Source organism: Loxodonta africana, chromosome 3 (genome assembly GCF_030014295.1).
Source record: "Loxodonta africana isolate mLoxAfr1 chromosome 3, mLoxAfr1.hap2, whole genome shotgun sequence".
Taxonomy (NCBI): domain Eukaryota; kingdom Metazoa; phylum Chordata; class Mammalia; order Proboscidea; family Elephantidae; genus Loxodonta; species Loxodonta africana.
The window spans coordinates 60049398-60076764 of record NC_087344.1 but is presented as its reverse complement, the minus strand read 5'-3'; the positions used below and the strand labels follow the sequence as shown (position 1 = coordinate 60076764).

At 45.2% G+C, this 27367-nt stretch overlaps 1 long non-coding RNA gene across 1 annotated transcript; it reads right to left on the bottom strand.

The window, feature by feature from the left end:
- Window positions 1-3564: 3564 nt before the first annotated feature.
- LOC111752048 (uncharacterized) lies at window positions 3565-27367 on the bottom strand. Its single transcript, XR_010321326.1, has 3 exons — window positions 25915-27367; window positions 25272-25336; window positions 3565-7645 (listed from the first exon to the last, which is right to left on the bottom strand). It is a non-coding gene; the product is annotated as an uncharacterized LOC111752048 (long non-coding RNA).

Genomic DNA, 27367 nt, shown 5'->3' with positions numbered 1-27367 from the left:
TGAGCACTTCAGCATTGCATCTGTTTGTTGAAACATCTCAGTTGGTATTCCATCAATTCCTGTAGCCTTATTTTTCACCAATGCTTTCAGCGCAGCTTGAACTTCTTCCTTCACTGCCGTTGGTTCTTGATCATATGCTACCTCCTGAAATTGTTGAATGTCAACCAATTCCTTTTGGTACAGTGACTCTGTATATTTCTGCCATCTTCTTTTGATGCTTCCTGTATTATTTAATTCCTTGTCCAGAGAATTCTTCAACATTGCAACCTAAGGCTTGAATTTTTTTCTTCAGCTCTTTCAGCTTGAGGAATACTGAAGCATGTTCTCCCCTTTTGGTTTTCTGACTCCAGGTCTTTGCACATGTCATTATAATACTTTGTCTTCTTGAGCCACCCTTTGAAATCTTCTGTTCAGCTCTTTTACTTCATCATTTCTTCCTTTCATTTTAGCTACTCAACATTCAAGAGCAAGTTTCAGAGTCTCTTCTGACATCCATTTTGATCTTTTCTTTCTTACCTGTCTTTTTAATAACCTTTTGCTTTCTTCATGTATGCTGTCCTTGATGTCATTTCACATCTCATCTGGTCTTCGGTCATTAGTGTTCAACGAGTCAAATCTACTCTTGAGATAGTCTCTAAGTTCAGGTGGGATATATTCAAGGTCATAATTTGGTTCTTGTGGACTTGTTTCAATTTTCTTCAGCTTCGGCTTGAACTTGCACATGAATAATTGATGGTGTGTTCCACATTCGGCCCCTGGCCTGGTTCTGACCAGTGATATTGAGGTTCTCCATCGTCTCTTTCCACAGACGCAGTTCATTTGATTCCTGTGTATTCCATCTGGAGATGTCCGTGTGTATAGTCACCATTTACGTTCTTGAAAAAAGGTATTTGCAATGAGTAAGTCTTTGGTCTTGCAAAATTCTATCATGCAATCTCCGGTATCATTTCTATCATTAATGCCATATTTTCCAACTGCCAATCCTTCTTCTGTTTCCAACTCTCACATTCCAATCACCAGTAATTATCAATGCATCTTGATTGCATTTTGATCAATTTGAGACTGCAGAAGTTGGCAAAAATCTTCTATGTCTTCATCTTTGGCATTAGTGGTTGGTGCCTAAATTTGAGTAATGGTTGTATTAACTAGTCTTCCTTGTATCTGTACGGATATCATCCTATCACTGACAGCTTTGTACTTCAGGATAGATCAGAAATGTTCTTTTTGACAACAAAGGCGATGACATTCATTTTCCATTTGTCATTCACAGCACAGTAGACCATATGATTGTCTGATTCAAAATTGCCAATACCAGTCCATTTCAGCTCACTAATACCAATTTGCCTAAATTCATACTTTGTACCTTCCACGTTGCAATTATTAATGGATGTTTGCAGCTCTTTCTTCTCATTTTAAGTGGTGCCACATCACCAAATGAAGGTCCCGAAAGCTTCGCTTCACCCATGTCGTTAAGGTCGACTTTATTTTGAGGAGACAGCTCTTCCCCAGTCAGGTGCCTTCCAATCTGAGGGGCTCATCTTCCAGCACTGTATCAGACAATGTTCCACTACTATGATAATGTCTCACTGGCCAATTTTTTCAGAAGTAGATTCTTCCTAGTCTGTCTTAGTCTGGAAGTTCCACTGCAACCTGTCCTCCATGGATGATCCTGCTGGTATTTGAAATACCGGTGGCATAGCTTCCAGTATCACAGCAACACATAAGCCATCACAGTACGACAATCTGAGAGATGAGTGGTAGATAATTGATTCTAGTCCTAGATATATACCAAAAGAATTGAAAGCTGGGATTCAAACAGATACACCAATGTTCATTGCAGCACTATTCACAATAGCCAAAAGGTGGAAACAACTTAAGTGTCCATCAACAAGTGCATGGATAAACAAAACTTGGTACATACATACAAAGGAAAATTATTCAGCCATAAAGAGAAATAAAGTTCTGATACGTGCTATGTCATGGATGAACCTAGAAAACATTACACTAAGTGAAATAAGCCAGACACAAAAGGACAAATATTGTATGATCTCACTTGCATGAAATATCTAGAATAGGCAAATGAATAGAGACCAAAGTAGATTAGTGGCTACCAGGAGTTCAGAGTGCGGGGTGGGGTGGGAAATGATTGCTTCAAAATAAAAATGAAAACAAAGTAAAAAAAATATTTGTTTAAGTTAGGGAAAAAAAAAATCCAGTTCCAGAAACTCACCGTCAGATTAAGGAGACAAAGCTAACAATGAAACGGTCATCACAGAAATGCGTCCTAACGAGCACTTTGAACAGTCCCCAAAAGGCCCAGCTTCCATGTGCACCCAGAAAAGATCATTCCGAAGCAGCTTAAAGCTAGAGCTGAGGTTTCCCACAGCATCCTGATCCTCTCCTTTCAGGTCAGGGCCAGAGGTAATAACACCTGGCTGAGCCATCAGAGAAGCAGGCAGACACTACCCTGACCCGGGAAGAGGCCCGTGAGACACTGCTGCCAGTGAGGGGGACGTGGGGCACATCTGCTAGGTGGGGCTTCATTATCAGCCCTCGAGACAGTAAACTACAACATTCAAAAGGGAAACACACAATTCAAGGAGCTCACTTTTCACATTTCGATAGCTCTGGAATTTGGGGTGTGATTTACAATTGCCGTTGGCAATTAATGGATTTGTCATTGCCTGCCCATGCCAAACATCAGATCTCACAGTCTGGGTTTCTGTGGTTTAGAAGAAAATTCTGGAGACAATAGAGGAATATTCTTTTAACCTCTAGGAATCAAGTGGCTGTAGTTCCTGGGGAGGAGGCGGTAAATCAGACGTGTTTAGCAGCATTCCTCACATGGGAATCAGAGTGGGCTACCTCTGCACGAGGGCAAAGCCAGCTCAAGAGCCCAGTGCCAGTGGCTCTCAGCTCTTCTGTGGGTTCTTTTAAGAAATGCTGCATCAAATATTGGTCCCCTTGGAGAAGGAACTTGCGGAGGTGGGCACAAAGGAGCCTTCTGAGTTTCTAACTCTTTCTCTTATTTGGGTAGTGGTTACACTTGGTGGTGAGCTAGTTGAGTAATCTAGATCCAGAACTGAGGGGAAGGGAGGGACTGAATTGTAGCATTTGCCAATTTCCATGGTGTAAATACTCCCACCATAAATCAAAAAAACCATCACCATCAAGTTGATTCCGACTCATAGCAATCTATAGGACACAATAGAACTGTCCCATGGGGTTCCCAAGGAGTGGCTGGTGGATTCAAACTGCCGACCTTTCTGGTTACCAGCCAAGCTCTTAACCACTGCACCATCAGGGCTCCACTCCCACCGAGCTGACTTTAAACTACTAAGAGTTTAGCAACTGATTTTTAAATTATTGAATTGTTATCAATTGGCTCTCATGAGCTAGTATGAGCCAGCTCCAGCCCACCACTGATTATAGGTGTGTACATAAGCAAAGGAGCCCTGGTGGCGCAGTGGTTAAGAGCTATGGCTGATAACCAAAAGGTCAGCAGTTCAAATCTACCAGCCGCTCCTTGGAAACCCTATGGGGCAGTTCTACTCTGTCCTACATAGTGTCGCTATGAGTTGGAATTGACTTGAGGGCAATGGGTTGGGTTGGGTTACATGGGTAAAAAACTCACTAAGTATATTTATGACTTGTACACTTTATTTCATGTAAGTTATACTTCAATAAAATGTTTTTAAAAAGAGAAAGAGAGAAATCTATGTCACCAACACTTGCTGGCGCAAAGGACAATATTGTGAGGAAAAACATGGACATTGGCCATTCTGAGTCAGTCAGATTTTTGAATGTGGAAAAGTCTTAACCATTCTTTTGTGTATGCACAGAGTGATGAATATTAAAATCTGCATTTAATTAAGTTTAAAAGTGCTCTTTGAATAAGTACAAAATTAAAATTCTAAATGATAAGAAAGTATTGTGTCTTAGTTTAATTGACAGCATTTTTTCTTCGCTAGTGGTACATACAAGAGTGATGTGTCTTATAGCCAATGGTATCAGAGCTGCGTTGAACTATAGTACAGATGTTTTGCAGGTGTTCTAAGAGTTGGTTAGAGCACTGGACCAGGAGTCAAGAGACCTGGGTTCTAGGTCTGGATTTGTCACTCTGTGACCTTGGACAAGTCCATTGTGCTCTCTGAGCTTAAGTTCTCTACCTCTAAAATAGGGATGGAAACTCCAGTGGTGCAGTGGTTAAGAGCGAGGGCTGCTAACCAAAAGGCTGGCGGTTCAAATTCACCAGGAACTCCTTGGAAACCCTATGGGGCAGTTTTGTCCAAAGAGGGATAATATCTACCTCACAGGGTGGTTATGAAGATTAAATGAGATACAATGTGCAAAATGGTTTAGTGTCATGTTTGACACATGCTAAGAGCTCAGTAAAAAGCAGCTAATTATTGTTGCTGTCAATTAGCTTCTCTGAGCTTCAGTCTATTAAATGGGCCCACGTCCCAGGGTTGCTGGGAAGATTCACTGAGCTAGTACATGTAAAAGCGTGATGCAGACCATACAGTACTCTGCTAAAAAGGGGTGGGAGGAGTGATTAAGAACAGTCTAAAGATTGTGATGGAGTCTCTGGATAGTGCAAACTGTTAATGCTCTCAGCTGCTAATCAAAAGGTTGGAGACTTGAGTCCACCTTTTTTTTTTTTTTTTTTTTAGAGGCACTTCAGAAGAGGAGCCTGGCCACCTACTTCCAAAAAATCAGCCATTAAAAATCCAATGGGACACAACTTTACTCTTGATACACACGGGGTCGGCATGAGTCGGAGTCAACTCCATGGCAACTGGTGGCGGTGCTGGTAAACACAGTGAGCAGTAGAGATGGAGACACATCAGAGCTACTTGACCATGACCCAAAAGAGTGAAAAGGGAACCACGAAAACTGCACCAAAACTCAAACTCAACTTCCACATGTGGAAACATCTGTCTATTTGTGGTCAGACCTGCTATCCCCGCCTGCTTTGTGGTCATTCCAGAATGGAGAAGCGGCCATGGGAACAGCCTCCTCATCTGCAAGGGGCTGACGGAGGGGCTTGGACAGGCTTCCAGAAGCTGAACTGAAAGTGTTCCCAGTGAGGACGTCTCATGCAATCCCATCCCACCGCCTGGATGTGCTGAGCGAGGCTCTGTGCTCCTGTGGTTAATAAGCATGACCTTCACTCAGCCAGAGAAGCTAAGTTCAAGTCCCAGCTCTGCCACTCACAGCAGATGGCACTGGGCACCCCCTCCACCTCTGAACCTCAGATCCTCCAGATGGCAAATGGGAATCATAGTATCTACTTCTCAGGGTTGTTGGGAAAATTAATCTAGGCAATGCACACAAAGCCCTTAGGAGGTCTGGCACGTTGCAGGTGCCTCAGTGAACGTCTGAGTGACAGAAGAATTGACGCCTTTGAATCATGGTGTTGGTGAAGAGTATTGAATATCCCGTGGACTGCCAGAAGACAAATAAATCTGTCTTGGAACAAGCGCATCCAGAATGCTCCTTAGAAGCTAGGATGGCAAGACTTTATCTCAAGTACTTTGGACCTGTTATCAGGAGGGATCAGTCCCTGGAGAAGGACATCATACTTGGTACAGTAGAGGGTCAGCAAAAGAGAGGAAAACCCTCAAAGAGATAGATTGACACAGTGACTACAAAAATGGGCTCAAACAGCATCGGCTGTGAGGATTGCACAGGGCTGGGCAGAGGTTTGTTCTGTTGTGCACAGGGTCTCTATGAGTTGGAGACGACTTGATGGCACGTAACAACAATAGTGAACTTCTCTAGAGCTTGGTGCTAGTACTAGATATGTAGAGTCGTGCCCATCAAGCTCCTAACCCAAAACGAGTCAGGTGGGACAAACAAGGAAATGCATTTAACGTGATGTGTTGTTGTTGTCAGCTGCTGTCAAGTCGACTTGTGACTCGTGGCAGCTCCATGCATAAGAGAACCACCCAGTGCTGTGCCATCCCGTGACTGGCTGCGGATTGGACCATTGTGGTCCAAGGGGTTTACACTGGCTGATTTTCAGAAGTAGATCACCAGGCCTTTCTTTCTAGTCCACTTTAGTTGAAAGCTCTGCTGAAACCTGTTCAGCAACATAGCAACACACAAGCTTCCACTGATCTCCCACCATTTGGCCTCTGTTCAGAGGTCACCTCCTCTAGAGGCCTGTGCTGGTCACCCTGGCTCAAGCCCCGCAGCCTCCAAGGCTGGCACCATCCCATCGTCCTGTGTCATGGCCTTCGTTGCACTCACCACGCTCTGAAGTATCTTACTGGTTTGCTGGTTGACTGGCTTCAGCCACTCAAAAGCAACATCCAGGGGACCGGGATCCTGTCTGTTGTGTTTGCTGCTCTATCCCCAGCCCCTCGTGAAGGGGTGCATAATAAACGCTAGTTTCAGGTACAAATAAACAGCACTTCACAGTTTACCAGGTGTTCTTATGTCTATTACATGCTCAATCCACACAAGCCTGTAAGGTAGGTGGTTTCTCCCTCCTTTTTGCAAATGAGGAAACCGAGGCCCAGAGAGGCAAAGAAGCTTGCCCAAGGTCAGACAGCCAGAAGTGGCACTGCTAGGGTCTTTCTGACTCCAAACCCTTTGTTCCTCAACATGATGTCATCACTTCCTGGTAACCACGCTGTGGGCTATCTCTCCCCTTGTGTCACAAGGCTGCTCTGACTGCCTTCTCCTGCCTTGCCCAGGATCCGCTGTTGCCAATGTCCATTTGGGGACTAGTAATCCTCAGCTGCATTGGAGAAATCTGCTGCAAAAGACCTCTTTAAGGTTTTAAAAAGAAAGGTGTCAGTTTGATGACTAAGGTGAGCCTGACCCAAGCCAGGGTCTTTTCAATCACCTCATATGCATGCGAAAGTTGGACTATGAGTCAGGAAGGCTGAAGAAGAATTGATGCCTTTGCATTATGGTGTTGGCGAAGAATATTGAATATACCATGGAATTCCAGAAGAATTACCAAAGCTATCTTAGAAAACTTACAACCAGAATGCTCCTTTGAAGAGAAGGTGGTGAGATTTTGGCTTGCTTTGTTTTGACACGCCATCAGGAAAGGCCAATCGCTGGAAAAGGAAGTCACGTTTGGTAAAGCAGGGATCAGCGAAAAAGAGGGAAACTCTCAATGAGATGGATTGACACAATAGTACAACAATGGACTCAAACAAGATGGCACAAGGCCAGGCAAGGTTTCGTTCTGTTATACGCAAGGCTGCCATGAGTCAGAACTCACTTGACAGCAATAACAACAACAACCCCCAGTGAAGTCAACCATACCTGAGTTCAGACTCTGTTTTAGCTTTCACTGGCTGCATGACCCTGAGCCAGTCACTTCCCCTCTCTGTGCCTCAGTTTCCTCATCTGTAAAATGGGCATAATCATAGTCCTCACAGCATGTTACTGAGTAAGAGTTCAGTAAATGGAGACTACTATTAATTGTACTTTATTTACATACATATACATTAAAATTTATTTCAATACAAAAGTAAAACATGAGTACATCACAGTTATAAAAAGTTAAAATATTGCAAATAAAGCTAAGAGTTCCTTGGCCACCCACCCCCTAACTGTATACCCCTCCCAGAGGCAGCCAGCGTTGATTTGGACAGTAATTTCCAGGCCTTTGTCTTCTCATCTGGAGAGAGAGAGGGGGGAGACATGAAAAATAATGAACACCACCATCCTGTGTTGCTTGGTCCTAACTTGATTTCCCACACAGTGCTTTGTCTCAGAGATTTCTCCAGGCTTTATCTTACATGGAATGTTTTCCCTCTGCCTTCTAATTTGACCTTCACAGCTCTGAGAAACAAGCTGGGCAGGTAATATCCCCATTGTGCAGATGGAAAAACTGAAGTTCCAAAATGTAAATGACACCTGCCCAAATTCATGCAGGGATGAAGGGGTAGGACCACACCCCAAATACAGATCTTCCAACTCCAGGGTGGCTGAGACATGTCTTCCTGGGTTCAATTGCCCTTCGGGATAGACTGAATGGACACAGTTTCATCATTTCCATTCATTCATCCAACATTTGCCAAGGGTCAGCCATAAGCCAGGGGTCATGCTGGGATAAAGATGATTCCAACAGAGGCCTCAAGCAATTTATACTTCAGAAAAAGAGGTGAGAAACCTATAGTTGCTCCCAACACAGTGCAGGTTGCATTGTTCCTGTGGGGAGAGACATTAGGACAGAAAGGGGGAGGGAAGGTCTTCATTTCTATGTTTGTAGATTTAAGGAGTCCCTGAGTGGTGCAAACAGCACTCTTGGCTGCTAACGAAAAGGTTGGCGGTTTGAGTCTACTCAGAGGTGCCTCGGGATGAAGACATGGCGATCACTTCTGAAAAATCAGCCATTGAAAACCTGCGGAGGCTACCTACAACAATAAGGCGAGAAAAAGAAACAAAGGGCAACCGAATTGGTAAAGAAGAAGTAAAACTAACCCTATTCGCAGATGATATGAAACTATACATAGAGAGCTCTAAAGATACCACAGGAAAACTACTGGATCTGATAGAAAGATTCAGCAGAGTAGCAGGATACAAAATCAACATACTAAAATCAGTTGGATTCCTACATGCCAACAAAGAAAGCTCAAAAAGGAAATCAGGAAAATATTTTACCATTTGTAATAGCCCTAAAAAAATAAAATAGGAATAAATCTAACCAGGGACATAAAAGACCTGTACAAAGAAAACCAGAAAACACTACTGGAAGAAACCAAAAAAAACCCATTGCCGTCGAGTTGATTCTGACTCATAGCAACCCTATAGGACACAGTAGAACTGCTCCCATAGGGTTTCCAAGGAGCACCTGGTGGATTCGAATTGCTGACTTTCGGTTAGCAGCCGAACCCTTAACTGCTATGCCACCAGGGTTTCTGAAACCAAAAAAGACCTACATGAATGGAAAAACATACCATGCTCCTGGATAGGAAGAGTCAACATCGTGAAAGTGTCGATTCTACCCAAAGCAATCTACAGATGTAATGTAATTCTTATCAAATAGGAATTGCAGCATTCTTTAACAAGATGGAAAAACTAATCATTAACTTTATGGAAAGGAAAGAGGCCCCATATAAGCAAAGCATTACTAAAGAAGAACAAAATAGGAGGCCTCACACCACCTGGTCTCAGAACCTACTATACAGCCACGGTAGTCAAAACAGCTTGGTACTGGTACGACGACAGACACGTAGACCAACGGAACAGACTTGAGAACCCAGTTGTAAACCCATCCACCTATGGTCAGCTGATCTTTGACAACGGCTCAAAGTCCATTAAACGAGGAAAACGCAGTCTCTTTCAACAAATTTTGCTGGCAAAACTGGATGTCCAACTGTAAAAAAAAAGAAACAGGATCCATACCTAATACCATACACAAAATTAATTCAAAATGGATCAAAGACCTAAGCATAAACCTAAGACTATAAAGATCCTGGAGGAAAAAATAAGGACAATGTTAGAGCCCTAATACATGGCATAAATAGGATACAAGCCATAATTAACAATGCACGAACATCAGAAGATAAACTAGATAACTGGGAGCTCCTAAAAATCAAACACGCTCATCAAAAGACTTCACCAAAAGAGTAAAAAGAGAATCCATGGGCTAGGAAAAATTTTTTGGCTATGACATATCCAATGAGGGCCTAGTCTCTAAAATCTATAAAACACTGCAACACCTCAACAATGAAGACAATCCAATTAAAAAATGGGCAAGGGATATGAAGGACACTTCAACAGCGAAGACATTCAGGCAGCTAACAGACACATGAGGAAATGATCACCATCACTAGCCATTAGAGAAATGCAAATCAAAACTACAATGAGATACCATCTTAACCCAACATTACTGGCACTAATCAAAAAAACACAGAAAATAACAAACATTGGAGAGGTTGCAGGGAGATTGGAACTCTTATGCACTACTGGTGGGAGTGTAAAATGGCATAACCACTATGGAAAATGGTACAGCACTTCCTTAAAAACCTAGAAATAGAAATACCATATGATTGAGCAATCCCATTTGTAGGAATATATCCTAGAGAAATAAGAGCTGTCACATGAATAGACATATGCACACTCATGTTCACTGCAGCATTATTCACAATAGCAAAAACATGGAAACCACCTAAGCGCCCATCAACAGATGAATGGATAAACAAATTATGGTACATACACACAGTGGAATACTATGCAAAGATAAAGAACAATGATGAATCTGTGAAACATTTGACAACATGGATCAATCTGGAGGGCGTCATACTGAGTGAAAAAAGTCAATCACAAAAGAACAAATACTGTATGAGACCACTATTCTGAAAACTTAAAAAAAGGTTTACACAGAAAGAAAGAGTCTTTGATGGTTACGAGGGAGAGGAGGCATGGGGAGGGGAAACCATTAACTGGACAGTAGTTAAGTGTTACTTTAGCGAAGGGAAAGACAGTGCACAATATAGGGGAAGTAAGCACAACTTAACCAAGACAAAGTCATAGAAGCTTCATAGACATATCCAGACTCTGTCAGGGACTGAGTTGCTGGGCTGAGGGCTAGGGACCATGGTCTCAGAAGACATCCAGGTCAATTGGCATAACATAGTTCATAAAGAAAATGTTCTACATTCAACTTTGGGGAGTAGCACCTGGGGTCTTAAAACCTTGGGAGCAGCCATCTAAGATACAACTATTGGTCCCATTCCATCCAGAGCAAAGGAGAATGAGGAAAACCAAAGACACAGGGAAATATTAATCCAAAGGACTAATGGACCACATGGACCACAGCCTCCACCAGCCTGAGCCCAGAAGAACTTGTTGGTGTCCAGCTATCATCACCGACCGCTCTGACGGGGATCACAATGAGGGATCACAATAGAGGGTCCCAGACAGAGCTGGCGAAAAATATAGAACAAAATTCAAATTCACACACAAAAAAAGACCAGACTTACTGTTCTGACAGAGACTGGAGGAACCCCAAACTATGACCCCCAGGGCACCCTTTGAACTCAGAAGTGAAGTCGCTCAAAGTTCGCCCTTTAGCCAAAGATTAACCCATTGCCATCAAGTCAATTCCAGCTCATAGCAACCCTATAGGTATAGGACAGAGTAGAACTGCCCCATAGGGTTTCCAAGGAGTGGCTGGTGGGTTCAAACTGCCAACCTTTTTGTTAGCAGCCGATTTGTTAACCACCCACCACCAGAGCTCCAGCCAAAGATTAGACAGGCCTATAAAACAAACAATGCAGCTTAGGAACATGCAGCTTAGTTCAATCAAGTATACCAGACCAAGTGGGCAACGCCTGCCCAAAAGCAAAGACGAGAAGGCAGGACGGGACAGGAAAACGGAACGAATGGAAACGGGGAACCCAGTGTGGAAAAGGGGAGAGAGTTGACATATCATGGGGATTGCAACAAATGTCACGAAATAATTTGTGTATCAATTATTGAATGAGAAATGAATTTGCTCTGTAAACTTTCACCTAAAGCACAATAAAAAGGGAAAGAACAAAAAAACCTGTGGAGAACAATTCTACTGTGACACGCATGAGGTTGCCGTGAGTTGGGACTGGCTGGACGGCAACTGGTTTTATAGTTTTAGAGACAAACATGCATTTCTTTTTCTTATCAAAAAGCTTTAAAAAAAAAAAAAAAGAAAGAAAGAAAGAAATCCATGGACAGAGATAAACCCAGAGCAAAGCTAAATGAGAAACTGGGCTGAGAAACCAGGCGGGGAGCTGCCGCCTTACTGAAATATGTGGTGAGGCGCCCCCCACCACCCCAGGCTCCCCGAAACACCCTGGGATCTGCTGCTCAGCTCGCAGGCAGGTCTCAGAACATGAAATGGTAAAACGGGGGAAACGTGGAACTGTCAGCAGCTCTCAGCCCCCATTAAAAAGGCTCCCCAAACCCGCAGGTCATTTCCTCCCGCACGGCAGGTATTTATTTTATATATCTGGCCAAACTCGGGGGAGAATCCCAGGCTAGAGCGGAGGGGCTGGGAGAGAAAGAGGAAAAACGAAAACAGCACGTCCAGTGGTGTTTTATGAGCGGCACTAAACCCCCCTCACACAATGAATCACGCCAGCTAACGAGAACGACTCCACAAAGTCTAGTGGATGGAGGTCAGGGGAGACGCGGGGAATGGGATAAGCTCGGACCTTGAGCGCTTGCACGCGCGCGCACACAGAGCTGTTCTGAGAGAAGAAAACATACCTGCACACCTCAAACTCTGGAACGATCCCAAGAGGGGTCCCTCTGTGTAGCACCTTCCATGGTCAGGGGCCGGGGGCAAGTGAGAGCCCTGGGGTTCCTGGAGGTCACAGTCACTTGTGGAGAGCACCTGGGCCTCACTTGCTTGTCCCCCACTGGCCACTCCTGTGAAGCTTAGGAGTCAGGCCTGGTACAAGATGGTCTGACACACTCACACACATATTCACACTCACACACACATTCACTCAACACACTCGCACATAACACTTTCTAATTTCTTTTCCTCTAAGGAGGACATCTTGGCCAATCGCCAAAAGACCTAACAACTCCACGTTTTCCAAAAATGCCAGCCCCTCCCCCCCCTGGCTGCAGCAGGAGACGGTTTCTTCCCCCAAACCTGTGGCGTCGTGTGAGGGTCGTAATGCTTGTAAAGCACTTAGCACAGTGCTTGGTTCAAAGTCTCAGTGAACAGGAGGTATTACCCTTTTTAATGTCATTGCTATTATCACTAGTAGGAACCTTGGGAGGGCCTGTACTGAGGGCGTGAGGGGGAAGAAATGACTGAACGAGGAAGAAGGGGTGGTCAGAGAGAGCCAGAGAGCATGAGCCCAGGGAGCAGAGCGTCCAGTCAGTCGACGTCTGCCAGAAAAGCGGGACAGTCAGGAGGGACCGAGGATGAGGGGTTTGTACAGGGCTAGCCCTGACACAGTGAGGGAGCTGGCAGGGCACCTGTAACCACTGGTGTGGGGCCTGCAGTCGCTATAGGTCAGCCACCCTGGCAGTCAGGAAGGAAGCCTGAAAGTGGATAAGGGCAAGGAACAACCGGACCCCATTAGGGCGGGGTCGGTCCAGGCACCGATCAAGCATTCGGGGTGGGAGGGCAGGTCTGTCACCAGGAAGCAGGACAGAGCGAGGCCTGGAAAGATGCCCAATGTCCACTGAAGGTGTACATACAAGCTCTGCCCCTGACCATGTGACCCTGGGCACAACACTGGCCCCTCTAAGCCTCAGTTTCCTCTCTGACTCTGGGAACCTGGGGAGTCCCATCTCCCCACAAATGTATGGCCTCAGTCTGAGTTACCAGCCATACCCACCAATGCCATTCCCTTCACCCACAGCCACCCTTTTCCCCTGCCTAAGGAGTCCCGGAGTGGCACAAATGGTTAAGCGATTGGCTACTAACCAAATGGTTGGTGGTTCGAGCCCACAGCAACTGGTTTTTCCTCCCGCAACCTCTCCTTCAGGATGCTGGCATCGAAGCTTCTACAGCCCAGCAGCAGCCAAGAAGGTCTACTAATTGCCCCTCCCCCAGAACAAACAAAAGGGATTCACAATTCAAGTGTCCTTTTGGTCTCCTGCCTGATCTTCAAGCCCAGCCTGATTTTTTTCAAGTTCCAAATACAAAAAAGCCTTACCTTATCTGATGATTGAGAAAAGGCCGCTGAGCTCTGATGTGGCCCCAGAGAGGTGTTTGTTCTGGAGAACAGGTAACCTGGCAAATCCTAGACTGGTTAGTGCAAATTTGGAATTATTCAAGGCCGCACCCCACCCCTCCTACAAGATCTACCCAAACTGCGTAACCTCTGTAGTGAATTTGTCAACTTGAACAACAGGTTCTGTCAGAAGGGTGTGCCGTCTGAAGGCCTGCACCCCCGTGAGCCAACATCTTGGGAGAGACGTGGTAAATTGTCTATTGTCTGACGGATGGGCCCTCGGGGATGATGTCAGGGCTGGAAGGCTTTAGGAGCCCCCAGCACTGGCCACCAGCCTGGGGGACCCCCACCAGACTGTCCCAGACCCAAGCTGATGGTCATCGCCAAGACAGGGGAGACAGCAACATTGCCCCTTTTTCTGGGAAGCCCAGAGCAGTCATATTCCCAGCCTCCAGGCTCCCTAGGGTGACCAGGGTAGCCAGGATGGCTTGGTGCCTGTGGGGGCCACATTCAACCTCACCTCTTCCCTGCCAACCACACCCTGCGTCTGATGCTACAGGGAAAGCGGTGATGAGACTGGGGCCCTGTTCGACCCGAGTCACAGAATGCCTGGTGTCTCCCTGATCCCGTTTTGCACCTCCAGGACAAGAAGGGTGGAATATAAACATGAAGGTGACATGACTTCTACCCTTGGGGACTCACAGGTCAGCAAACAGTCACCGGCAGTGGCTGAGAGAGGGCTTGGGCCCTGAATTTCCATGTGCTCTTAAACGAGGGGACACAGCAGGATCGCCCCAGAGTGGGAAGAGCTCGTTTAAAATCCAACTGCTTAGGCCCCACCCCAAACCTACTACAGACTCTCCAGTGCTCTGGGCCTGAATTAGGCTCCTAAAAAAAAAATTTTTTTTTTTTTTTAGGAATAGCCCCCTAAAAATTGCCCTGTGGGGCACAATTCTCAAGGTGTAATCCCAGGAGCCAACAAACCTCCCATGTTGGAGCCCTGATTCAGCCCCTTAGAAGCTTTGCTGTTATTGTTGTTCAGTGCTGTCAATTCTGACTCATAGTGACCGTATGTACAACAGAACAAACATTGCCCAGTCCCACACCATCCTCACAATCATTGTTATGTTTGAGACCATTGTTGTAGCCACTGTGTCAATCCATCTCATTGAGGGTCTTCCTCTCTTTTGATGACCCTCTTCTTTACCAAACATGATCTCCTTCTACAGGGACTGGTCCCTCCTGATAACATGTCCAAAGTATGTGAGATGAAGTCTCGCCATCCTCAATTCTCAGGAGCATTCTGGCTGTATGTCTTCCAAGACAGATTTGTTCCTTCTTCTGGTAGTCCATGGTACAGACATTATACGTGTATAATATGGATAGATAAGACGATGTGGCCAAGTGTCAAGTTATTCCATCTAGGTGGTGGATGTACAGATACTCGTTGGATTATTCTTACACTTCTTCTCTATGAAATGTTTGAAACATTTTACAATAAAAGCAGTGTTTTAATACTAATAATTTTTAAAAAAGAAAATGGTGAGATCGGAACAGAATTTCAAATTCTCATGGACTCCAGACTTTCTGGAGCCATGAAGGCTGGGTAAACCTTTGAAACTATTGCCCTGAGAGAATCTTTAAAACTTAAACAAAAATACCCCCTGCAATCTTCTTTAAAACCAAACAATAGTATAGCTTAACCAGTTAAAAAAAAAAAAAATGTCCGCCTTGCTCTTTTAAGAACTATCTATATGGATCTTATAGATAAGGAAAGCTGAAGAAGAACTGATGCCTTTGAATTATAGTGTTGTTGAAAAATATTGAATATACTGTGGACTGCCAGAAAAACAAACAAATCTGCCTTGAAAGAAATAAGGCAGTCAGAGTGCTCCTTGGAAGCAAAGACGACAAGACTTCGTCTCAGGTACTTTGGACATGCTATCAGCAGAGACCAGTTCCTGGAGAAGGACATCATGCTGGGTGAAGCAGAGGGTCAGCAAAAGAGACGAAAACCCTCAGTGAGATGGACTGACACAGTGGCTGCAACAATGGGCTCAAACATAACAACTATTTTGAGGATGGCGCAGGACCCAGCAGTGTTTCGTTCTGTTGTACCTAGGATCGCTGTGAGCTTGAACCAACTCAACTGCATCTAAAAACAACAATATGGGATCAAATTGACAACAGCAACTGAAAAGATTAGCTAGGAACCTCAGGCGGCAGTGAGTTTTTGCTAATGGGGAAGGAGCAACTCAGAAAAGAGGGTGAGACCAGTTTGCACAACTTGAGTGTGATCAATGTCAGTGAATTGGACATGTAGAAGTGGTTGAATTGGTGTATGTTTTGCTGTGTATATTCTCAACAGCAACAACAAAATAAAACTTTGAAAAAAGATTACAGCCAAGAAAACCCTACAGAGCTCAGTTCTACTCTATAACACGTGGGGTCACTATGAGTCGGAATAGTGATTATGGGTTATCACTACATGTTATACTTTGTATAGTTATTTATTTATTGTTTTTATCCCATAACAGAATATAAGTTCCATGAGGGCGGTGACATGTTAGTTTATTCACCACTGTGTCCCAGCAGGTGGGCTACTGCCTGGTCCATAGGAGGTGCCCAAAATCTATTTGATGTAAAAATGTATAAAGAGTTATTTTCCATCAAACAAACAAAAAAAGAAAAAGAGAAGGAAATGGTGAGAAAGGGTCTCCAGGATTCCTTTTGTCCTCTCCCTACCCTGCACTGTTGTCTTCTCCTCCGGGACGGATGCTACTGGGCAGGCTTCTGCCTCCTATGTGTGTGGGGGGGCAAGGGGGCTCCTCCCAGGGTAACCTATTAAAGCTGCTCAGAAGAGTGGTTAGCAGTTCACATTTAACCATTTGTACCACCCAGGGACTCCATACGTATATAGAAGACCCTCCAAGTTACAAAGCACTTTGCATTTCACAGACACCTCCCGTGCCCCATTAGACCTGGAAATAGAGGCCAGCTGCTCACTTAACAGATGAGTAAACTGAGGCTCAGAGACAGGAAGTGCCCAAAGTCTAGATGAGTTTAGGGCAGCCAATCCCAGAGGCCATGGCCTTGCAGGGGAAAGGGGAGACTGAAGAACATTCTTGTCCCCCAGGAAATTCTGGTCCTGCTCCCTGCAGGTGGTAAGGACTGAGTCTACCTGCTGTCCCTGCAGAGATCCCCTGCTCCTCAGAGTTCCCACACATGCAGTAAAAGGTGGGCTGGCTTGGGGACCCCGGGCACAGCCTTGGGGCCTGGACAGACTGTCACACTGCCCCATACCTTAGAATTTTGAGAACAAGAAGTGGCCCAACACCCAGGAGGAGACACACCCACGCGTTAGCAGTGCCAGATCTGGGGTGTGAAATTGTGGGTAATTTTTATTTCCTTCTTTGTACTTTCCCACAGTTTCCAAAATTTTTATATGGTGTATGTGCACCACTGCTATAATTAGAGAAAAAAAAAACAAAAACTACTGTACTTTTTTTCTTCAGGAGAACCAAGGACCTATCACAGAAAGTGGGTGTAAAATGTGTGAAACTTATTGACCCAAGAAGAGGAAATGGGAGAAGAAGGGAGAAAAACAAGACATGTTGAGTGTCGACTATGCAACAAGCAGGGCGCCGGGAATGCTACATCATTGTCTCTTTAATCCTCAAACCACCCTAGGAATTTGAGGTTATGATCCCATTTTACAGATGGGGATACTGAGGAAAGCAATGTGCCCAAGTTCACTCAGCTAGTACACAGTAGAGCTAAAATTTGAACCCCAAACTCTCTTGCTACAAAGCCCCTACTCTTTCCACCCCACCAGGCTGCCGCTCCACGAGGTGACAGAAAATGCAACTTCAAAACCAGCTTGGTCGAAAAACGTCCAGAGGACTGACCATCTGGGGCCACTTAGAGAAGGACCCCTGCATTCGTGTTGCAGCTGCCCCTGCAGGCATAGCTGTATCGCAACCGGAACAGTGGCTGAGGTTTATCAGTCGTTGTTTTCTTCATGACGGAGGGTCATTCTGATGTCTCGTGCACAGTGTTTTGCCCGGTGACGTTAACGCCCAATGCAGTAAAGCTGAAGTGGAATCAGCCTACTGTTTGTTTGCCAGTAGCACTGAAAATGAGCACAGTTCTTTTAAAAAGCAGTAAGGTGACAGTGGTACCAGAACCGTAAACAAGCTGGGATCTTTTGACTCAGGAATTCCATTCTCAGGAGTGTATTGCTCTGAACTACTTCAGCAGAAATAGAAAGCTACAGGCATGTAGATATCCATGTCAGCTCTAGCTGTAATAGCAAACAATTTATAATACAATGATGTGATGGAAGATACTACAGAAGAAATGATCTTTTTACAATCCGTAGTTTATCCATACTCGGTACCAGCCTTCTGTGGTTGTTGTTAGGTGCCATCGAGTCAATTTCAGCTCATAGAGACCCCACGTGACAGAGTAGAACTGCCCCATAGGGTTTTCTAGGCTGTAATCTTTACGGGGGCAAGTTGCTAGGTCTTTCTCCCCTAGAGCCACTGGGTAGGTTCGAACCACCAAACTTTTGGTTAGCAGCCGAGCATTTAACCATTGCACCACCAGAGCTCACTGCGTCTCCTAGAGGCCCCCAATGATCCTCGCTTCTGGGTAGCCATGCCCTTGTGAAATCTCCTCCCACACTGAATAGGTCTGGTGACCAATAGGATGTTACAGACATGGCCATGTGTGGCTTCCAAGGACAAGTCATAAAAAACGTTGCAGCTTCCACCTTGGTCTCTTGATCACTTACTCTGGGGGAAACAAGCCACCATGTCATGAACAAACTCAAGCCACACTAAGAAGAGGCTCAAGTGGAGAGGAACTGAGGCCTCCTGCCAACAGCCATGTTGGTGAGCAATTTTAAAAGTAGATATCTTCGAGCCCCAATCAGGTCTTCAGATGACTGCAGTCCCAGTCAATCTCTCAACTACAACTTCATGAGACATGCTGAACCAGAACCACCCAGCTAAGCTGCTCCTAAAATTCCTGACCCACAACAACTGTGAAAGATCATACATGTTGTTATTGTGTTAAGTCACTAGGTTTGGGGGTAATATTTCCACCAAAACAAACACAAACAAACAAAAAAACCCATTACCATCAAGTCGATTCCAACTCATAATGTCCCTAGAAAACAGAGTAGGACTGCCCCATAGGGTTTCCAAGGAGCTGCTGTTAAATTCGAACTGCCCACCTTTTGATTAACAGCCAAGCTCTGAACCACTGTGCCACCAGGGCTCCAATTTGTTCCACAGTAATAGATAAACAATACCCATACGATGGAATACCATACCCCATGATCATGAACAAATCACTGCTACATACTTCAACACAGATGAATGTCACAAACATAATGTGGAACAAAAGGAGCCGGATACCAAAGAGGACCAACTTCAGGATTTTATTGCTGCAACGCATGAAAACAGTCTAAACGAATCTGCTGTTAGAAGCTAAGGCAGAGGCTACCTTTGGGGTGGAGGGGAGAGATCAGGCCTTAGGAGAGGTCAGGAGGCCACTCAAGGTGCTAATAAGCTTCTATTTCTTGATCGGGGGCTGGTTCCCTGGGTGTGTTCAGTTTGTGAAAATTCATGAAGGTGTATATTTATGATTGGCGTATTAGACTGCCGGTACACTCTATTTTGACAAAAAGTATTTAAAATTGTCGTTTCACTGCACCGTGTAAGATCTAGACACTGCTCAAGCTCTGGTCACCAGAAAGGGCAGAACCACAAAAGAGCCCCTAAGGTGATTTGCAGCCCCCATACAATGCACACACACACAGAAGGCAGGATGGAAAAAACTGAAATGTTTGTGTTTCTGGGTAATTTTTCAATATTTAACTATTTCATTTCATAATGTATTACACTGTCTTGTCAAAGAGAATGAAAAAAAAAAGAAGGAGGGGAAGAGGGCAGGCAGAGAGGTATATACATTTCTAAAAGGTGTCTAACCAGAGAGTAAAATACAGTCCTCCAAGGAGTTAGGTCTTTATTTGCCAAAAAACTTGGCCACCCAGAAGAACTCCATCCTAGGGATTTTACAAATTGTTCAAGTGTGGTTTCTCTAGCAAAATCGGTTAGTGCAACTACTGTTTTCATTAAGGAAAGGTAAAAACTGGAGGCGTATTTGCAAGGTTCGCAGCCCGGCCGGGCTTGGAGGGAAGCCATGCCAAGCAGAGAGAGAAGGTGTCCGTGACATGGCTGGCAAACAGAGCAGTATCAACTTGCTGTCAAGCCAAAGGGAAGTTTGTGGGTCTGGAGTATCCTTCCCGGTGCTGATAGCACAGAACCAGGGCAGAAATATCACCCTGCAATCCCCAAAGCAGCTGCAGACTCAGACGAAAACAGAGAGAATTCTCAAGTTTCACTGAGCTATGAACTTTGCATTTCCCATAATAGCTTCCCCGAATAGATTTCGCATTGTTCTTGGTAAGAATCCAACATTCCAATACTCAGGTATCGTCCTGAAGATACAGAATCCGTTTTGCAGCCTCTCACATCTGCCATCCCCCTGCTCAAATACCTTCATTAACTCCCCCTTGGTGGTGCGAATGGTTAGCGCTCTCAGCTACTACGGTTGGTGGTTCAAATTCACCCAGAGGCACCTCAGAAGCAAAGCTTGGCAATCTACTTCCAGAAGATCACAGCCATTGAAAAATCTCCTCTGAAATACGTGGGGCTGCCAAGAGTTAGAATGGACTCCGCAGCAACTGGTCTGATTTGGTCTGTTTGTTTTTTCACTTATAACCCCACCAGCGGCTGTGGAGTCACTTCTGTCTCCTGGCAAACCCATGTGCATCAGAGTAGAAATGTGCTTCATGGGTTGTCCACGGCTGATTTTTTGGGATTAGACTGCCAGGCCTTTCTCCTAATGTGCCTCTGGACTTGAACCTACAACCTTTCAGTTAGCAGCCAAGAACAACAACCGTTAGCACCACCCAGGGACTCCTACAAGCCCACAGCACAGCCTTAAAAGGCGTCCCTGATCAGACCCCAAATGACAAGTTCAGCCTTCGCGCCTACCTGTCCCTTCCATACACCCAACACTGTTACCTCCAGCCTCCAGGCCAAGCCCCCATAGTATCTCTCACCTGGGAACTCCCTCAGCCAACTACTCTTTACATGGGGAAGGCCTTTCTAAGCTTCAAAGCTGTGGAAGAAACCACAAAGGAAATGTTTGACTGATTTGTGCTATATGAAAATAAAAAATTCCGGTGTGATTTTAAAAAAAGCAAAATTAAAAGACAACAACTGGAAAAATGTTTGCAGCCAATACCACAGATAGACGCTTCGGGTCCTTAATTTATAAAGAAGCCACATAAAATCGATAAGAAAAACACAAAGATGGCCATGGATAAAAGGGCAAAGGACAGAAACAATAAAAAGCAACTATAAAATGACCAATCAACATTTGGGAGAGGAAAAGAAAAAGCTCACTTTCTCTAAGGGTCAAAGAAATGCAGACAGCAATGAGATAACATTAAATTAGTCACGGTGAAGAAATGGGTACTGCTCCCTGCTAGCTGCAACGCAGGAAGTTGGCATTAGCTGAGGCACCAGGGTGGGGCTGTGAACTGGTGAAATAGTTCTGGCAAGCCCCTGGCTGATATTCATCAAAAGCCTGAAAAATGTTCCTACCTATTGTCCACGTTTTTTCCCGTTTCCTTAGAAACCTATGGCAAATACTTTAGTGATATTTATCAGTCTTCTTAACTAAAAAAAAAGAAAACTAGCCCATTGTTTTTGTTCACGTGTCTGATTATTGTCTCCAAAACCTAGAAGTTGAAATACGACTGGAGATGTACGTACAGAGATGTGCACTGCAATGTAAATGCGTAACAACGCAAAGCTGGAAACAACCTAAACGTCCTCCAAGCAGGGAGGAAGGGTATATGTAATTCACAATACGTCCATGTGCCATTGAGTCGGTTCCAACTCCTAGTGACCTTCTGTATAACAGAAAGAACGTTGCCTGGTCCTGCACCATTTTCATGATCATTGGTATGTTTGAGTCTACTGTTGCGGCTATTGTGTAGTGTTTTCCAACTTAGGGGGCTCATCTCCCAGCACTACATCAGACAGTATTCTGCTGTGACCCATAAGGTTTTCACTGGTTAATTTTCAGAATTAGATCACCAGGCCTTTCTTCCTAGTCTTAGTCTGGAAACTCCACTGAGACCTGTGTGCCATAGGTAACTCTGCTGGTATTCAAAATACCAGTGGCATAGCTTCCAGCATCACAGCAACACGCAACCCACCACAGTATGACATACAGATAGGACTGAGTAAATAGCCTCACAATATAAGAGTTCTAGACAACATGGAAACACTTATGATATAATAAGCTTGTAATAAAAAGAAAGTAAGCTCTAAAATTCTTAATAAAAAAAAAAAAAATACTAGGCCATAGGCTGGAAAACACATCACAAAATGGGTTGCTTCCGAGTGGTAAAGTTGGGGGAAATTTATGTATGGGTTTCTGTACTCTTTTCTGTACTTTCCAGAATTTCTACAATGAGCAGAATTACTCTGATAATCATTTAAACAGTTAAAAAACCTTTTAGGAATACCGTCTTGATAACCTGTTGATTTTCCCAGGGGAAAGCAATCATGCCCTTTCAGAGCTGGCACCAAACCACCAAAACCCAGTGCCGCCGAGTCGATCCTGACTCATAGCAACCCCATAGGACAGAGTAGGACTGCCCCACAGTTTCCAAGGAGCACCTGGTAGATTCGAACTGCCAACCCTTTGGTTAGCAGCCGTAGCACTTAACCACTACACCACCAGGGTTTCCAGAGCTGGCACAGAGTAGGCTTAATAAATATTCTAGGGAACAAATGAGTAGCATTCTTGTGAATCGGTTCTCACCTTTTGCTTTTATAGCCTGGCTATTTGTGTTTCTGTCCCTTCTCCATTGCCATTCTGGCAGTTCCTAAAAGGCAGAAATCACGTGTCTCCATTTAGTCCCATCTTCTAGCCAGTGCCTTATACACAGCAGGCACTCAACTGTGGAATTCTTGAATGAAGGGGTATCCTATAGAGTCAATGGTATATCTGTTTTTCAACATGAGATAAAGACTCTGGATGCCAAAGATTCTTTATTAAACACAATCTTTAAGTCCTTAAATTCATCCAGAGAACTCCCTGAAAGCCAAGGAGAATCATGACATCAGGATCAACACATGGTTCTCGAGGCAACTCTGCCCCTACTTGGTGGCCATCACATATTTATGCCAAATCCACCTTCTAGTCCTGAGAGCACTATTTTAGGAGTCCCCGCTTTGCAACTATCTAGCTATGGGGCCTTGGACAAATCACTCACCCTTAGTTCCTTCATCAGTGAGACAAGGGGGCCAGGTTGTTTCCCTCGTGATGTCACCATGATCTCTAAAATGCCTCTGACAGTGAATGTCAGTTCGGAATATCAAGTTGAAAAGTAACTTTAGAACACTGCGGAACTTTTCTTTTTAAAAAGCAAAAATCTCTACTGATAATCAAATCAACACTGTGCACCTGGGAGAGAGGAGCCAGGGATTTGGGCTCCATTTTATTCACATTTTGGTCTTTTTCTCTGATCAAGAAAAAAACTAAATTATAATAGGCAACTTCAAGATTCTCCCAAGGACCACAGAATTTTGGGAAGATCTATAGAGATCCTAACAAATTGTGGATAACATCGTGAGGAATGGGAATTCCAGACCACTTAATTGTGCTTGTGAGGAACCTATATATAGATCAAGAGGCAGTTGTCCGGACAGAATAAGGGGATACTGAGTGGTTTAAAGTCAGGAAAGGTGTGTGTCAGGGTTGTATCCTTTCACCATACCTATTCAATCTGTATGATGAGCAAATAATCTGAGAAGCACTCTATGAATAAGAATGGGGCATCAGGATTGGAGGAAGACTCATTAACGACCTTCGTTATACAGATGGCACAACCTTGCTTGCTGAGAGTGAAGACGACTTGAAACACTTACTGATGAAGATCAAAGACTGCAGCCCTCAGTATGGATTACACCTCAACATAAAGAAAACAAAAATCCTCACAACTGGACCAATGAGCAATATCATGACAAACAGAGAAAAGATTGAAGTTGTCAAGGATTTCATTTTACTTGGTTCCACAATCAACACCCATGGAAGCAGCAGTCAAGAAATCAAAAGATGCATTGCTTTGGGCAAATCTGCTGCAAAGGACCTTTTTAAAGTGTTGAAGAGCAAAGACGTCACCCTGAAGACTAAGGTGCACCTGACCCAAGCCATGGTATTTTCAATCGCATCATATGCATGTGAAACCTGGACAATGAATAAGGAAGACTGAAGAATTGATGCCTTTGAATTGTGGTGTTGGCAAAGAATGTTGAATATACATACCATGGACTGACAAAAGAACGAACAAATCTGTCTTGGAACAAGTACAACCAGAATGCTCCCTAGAAGCAGGATGGCGCGGCTGCATCTTACATACTTTGGACGTGTTGTCAGGATGGATCGGTCCCTGAAGAAGGACATCATGCTTGGTAAAGTAGAGGGTCAGTGAAAATGAGGAAGACCCTCAACAAGATGGACTGACACAGTGGCTGCAACAATGGGCTCAAGCATGACAACGATTGTAAGGATGGCGCAGGACTGGGCAGTGTTTCGTTCTGTTGTGCACAGGATTGCTGTGAGTCAGAACTGACTTGATGGCACCTAACAACAACAACATAGAGGTTAGGAGCAATTCCTCTGCAGTAAACTAATTAACGGAATGAGATGAAATCCTTTGGATAAATGTGCCCAATTAGGGAAGGGAATGGAGTGAGATCTGGGTTTTCTTCTCCTGCCCCTTCCATGGCTGGGAAATTTCGGTTCATCCAGCTTACTGTGAGCTCTGCAGACAGCAGGGGGCTGAGCCACCGTTTCTGAGCCAAGAACAGTAGGGGGTGCCTTCTGCTCTTGCTGGCCTCCCAGAGTCCCCTTTCACCAAACAGGACCCCTCCTCATTTACACAAAAAAATAGGGTAACAACGCACTCAATGCCTAGTATTGGAACTGTTTAGTTCCACTTCTGTCACCACCAAGGACCCCTCATGGCTCAGTGGTTAAGCGCTTGGCTGCTAACCTAATGGTCTTCAGTTCAAACCCACCAGCGCCACCAACCGCTTGTGGGAGAAAGATGTGGCAGTCGGCCTCTGTAACGACTGCAGCCTTGGAAGCTCTATGGAGCAGCTCTACTCTGTCCTACAGGGTGGCTACGAGTCAGAATCTACTCAATGGCAATGGGTGGATCTGTCACCCCCATTTGATGTGGTGCATCCCTGAGCCTTCTGAGCTTCCAGTAGAAAAAAGCCCACGTGGGGAGCTCCAGGCTCCTCCACTGCTGGTTGGAGAATCAGCCTCCCTGGGCCCCCACTTCAGCCCCTCCCAACAGAGGGAAAATGAAGGCTTCCAATTCAGGAGCCAGAGGGCCTGTGTGACCTTGAGCAAACTGTCTGGCCTCCCTGTGCTTGAGTTTCCTCATCTAAATGGAGATAACAATAGTACCTACCTCATGAGATTGTTGAGAAGATTAAGGCTAGAAACATGAAAACTAACCTTATAATTTGGCTGAGGAAATCAGAGAGAGGGTACACTTGCAGAAATTGAGGTACATCCATCTCCTATTTTATAAGAAATGGGATCAGAAATGTGTCACTGGCTTTCCCTTTTTACCCCAAAAGATGTCCTGACGCCTGCTCTCCCTACATGATGCCACTTCTCAAGGGGGAGGATCTTCTGCTGGTCCTGGGGCTGAGGGGGGAAGTTTCCCTCTGGAACTGTAGACTGTTTTCCTAGAGAAAAAGTCATCGCTGAAGTCTGAGGGCAGAGGTCACCTCTTCCCAGGGGCCTTCCCTGTCTGTCCTGCAGAAGCAGCCCTGACCCTTGGCCACCCACTTTTCAGTGTTACTTCCAGGTGGTACTTGATGTCTTTCAAGGTGGCCTGCTTTGTGTGTGGTTGTCTACCTGTGCGGGCTCCTGGAGAGTTAGGAGCTTGCCCAATGTCCTCACCACCACATCCCAGCCCCTGGCACAGTGGCAGGCACACAGTAGGCCTTCAACAAATACCCTTCAGTCATATGGACGTCAGAGGCCTCTGCGACCCCCGGGGCTGAGGGGTGAGGGGAGGGGCCGGGAGGAGTCCCTCGGCACTAACCGCAGCAGAGCACCTTGCCCTCCCTCGACCCAACTGCCACCAGACCTGTTAGTTTTGCTTCCGAAGCGCTTCCTCCAGCTGCCTTTTTCAACGCCAGGGTTTGCAGAAGTGCTAAAGACCTGCAAGAGCCCAGCGCATGCTGGGCTCTGCATCGTCGGATGGAAGTGAAGCCAAAGCCCTGGGGCGACCTGACCTCAAAGCAGGATCCCGCCCGCCAAAAGGGTACGAGTGGGGGCGGGAAAGGGGGACCTGGCCCTGCTTCTGCCCAGGCAGGAGGCGCGGAGGTGTAGATTAGGGGCTGCGTCAGAGAACGTCCGTTCGACACAGGAAGGAGGGAAGGAGGCCGGAGGTGAAGACAACACGCAACAGCCCTGACAGATCTGATAAAGAGGAAGGAAGCAGACAACGCTGCTGAACCGAGCTGACAGCTCCCCAGACTGCAGCTGTCACAGCCCTGTTTGCAGAAGTGAACCCAAAGGAGGCGAACTGGCGCCCCCTGCTGGTCATTTTAGAACCGCACCCATCTGATGAAGGCGTGCAAGGGCTTTAAGGTCAAGGGCGCCGGTAATGCCTTTTCCAGCAGAAGGTGGTAAACCCATATGGGGGATGCGGGACTTGTCTGGGCCTAGATCCTCTACTTTCTGCCCCAGAGAAACAAACCCATGAATAGATTTGCCTCAGTTGGAGCTCTGCTTACTTGGCAGCCCAATTACCTTGACCATCAGCGATAAGGAGCAAGTCTGTGCTAAAGTGAAAGGCAGAAACAATGTTAAAGATCACATGGCACACTGCACATTGTTACAGTCCCTGGATTCTACTTTGGCTCTGCGACTTACTGGATGTGTGACCTTGGGCAAGTTTCTTAACCTCCTTATGCCTCAATTTCCTTATTTGTAAAATGGAATACTAACAGTCTGTACCACATAAGATTGTTAGGGAGACTAAGTGAATATATGTAAAGTGTTTAGCATAGTTCATGGCACATAAACATGTTTGTTAAAACTTTGAAATTCCTATAAAGGTTGTAGGCTTGTTGCACTTACTGTAAATAACTGCTTCCTTATTCTGGGGATTTTCTTGCTATCTGTCAATTATTGATTTCTAGTTTAATTCCAGAAGAGCCCTGGCAGTGCAGCAGTTAAGCCCTCAGCTAACTGAAAAGTCAGTAGTTGGAACCCACCAACTGCTCCTTGGAAGAAAGATGTGGCAGTCCACTTCCTCGAAGACTTACAGCCTAGGAAACCATACGGGGCAGTTCTGCTCTGTCCTACACGGTTGCTATGAGTCAGAATCAGCTTGACAGCAATGGGTTTGGTTTTTTTGAAAGATCAATTCTACAGCAGACGGAGAACATTACTTTGTATGTGTGATGGTTAAGATTGTTTGTCAACTTGGCTGGGCCATGATTCCCATGATATGGCATTTGTATAATGTTGTGATCACTTCCCTGTTGAAATCTGATATGTGATCACCCCCATGATGGAATCTGCTGAGTGGT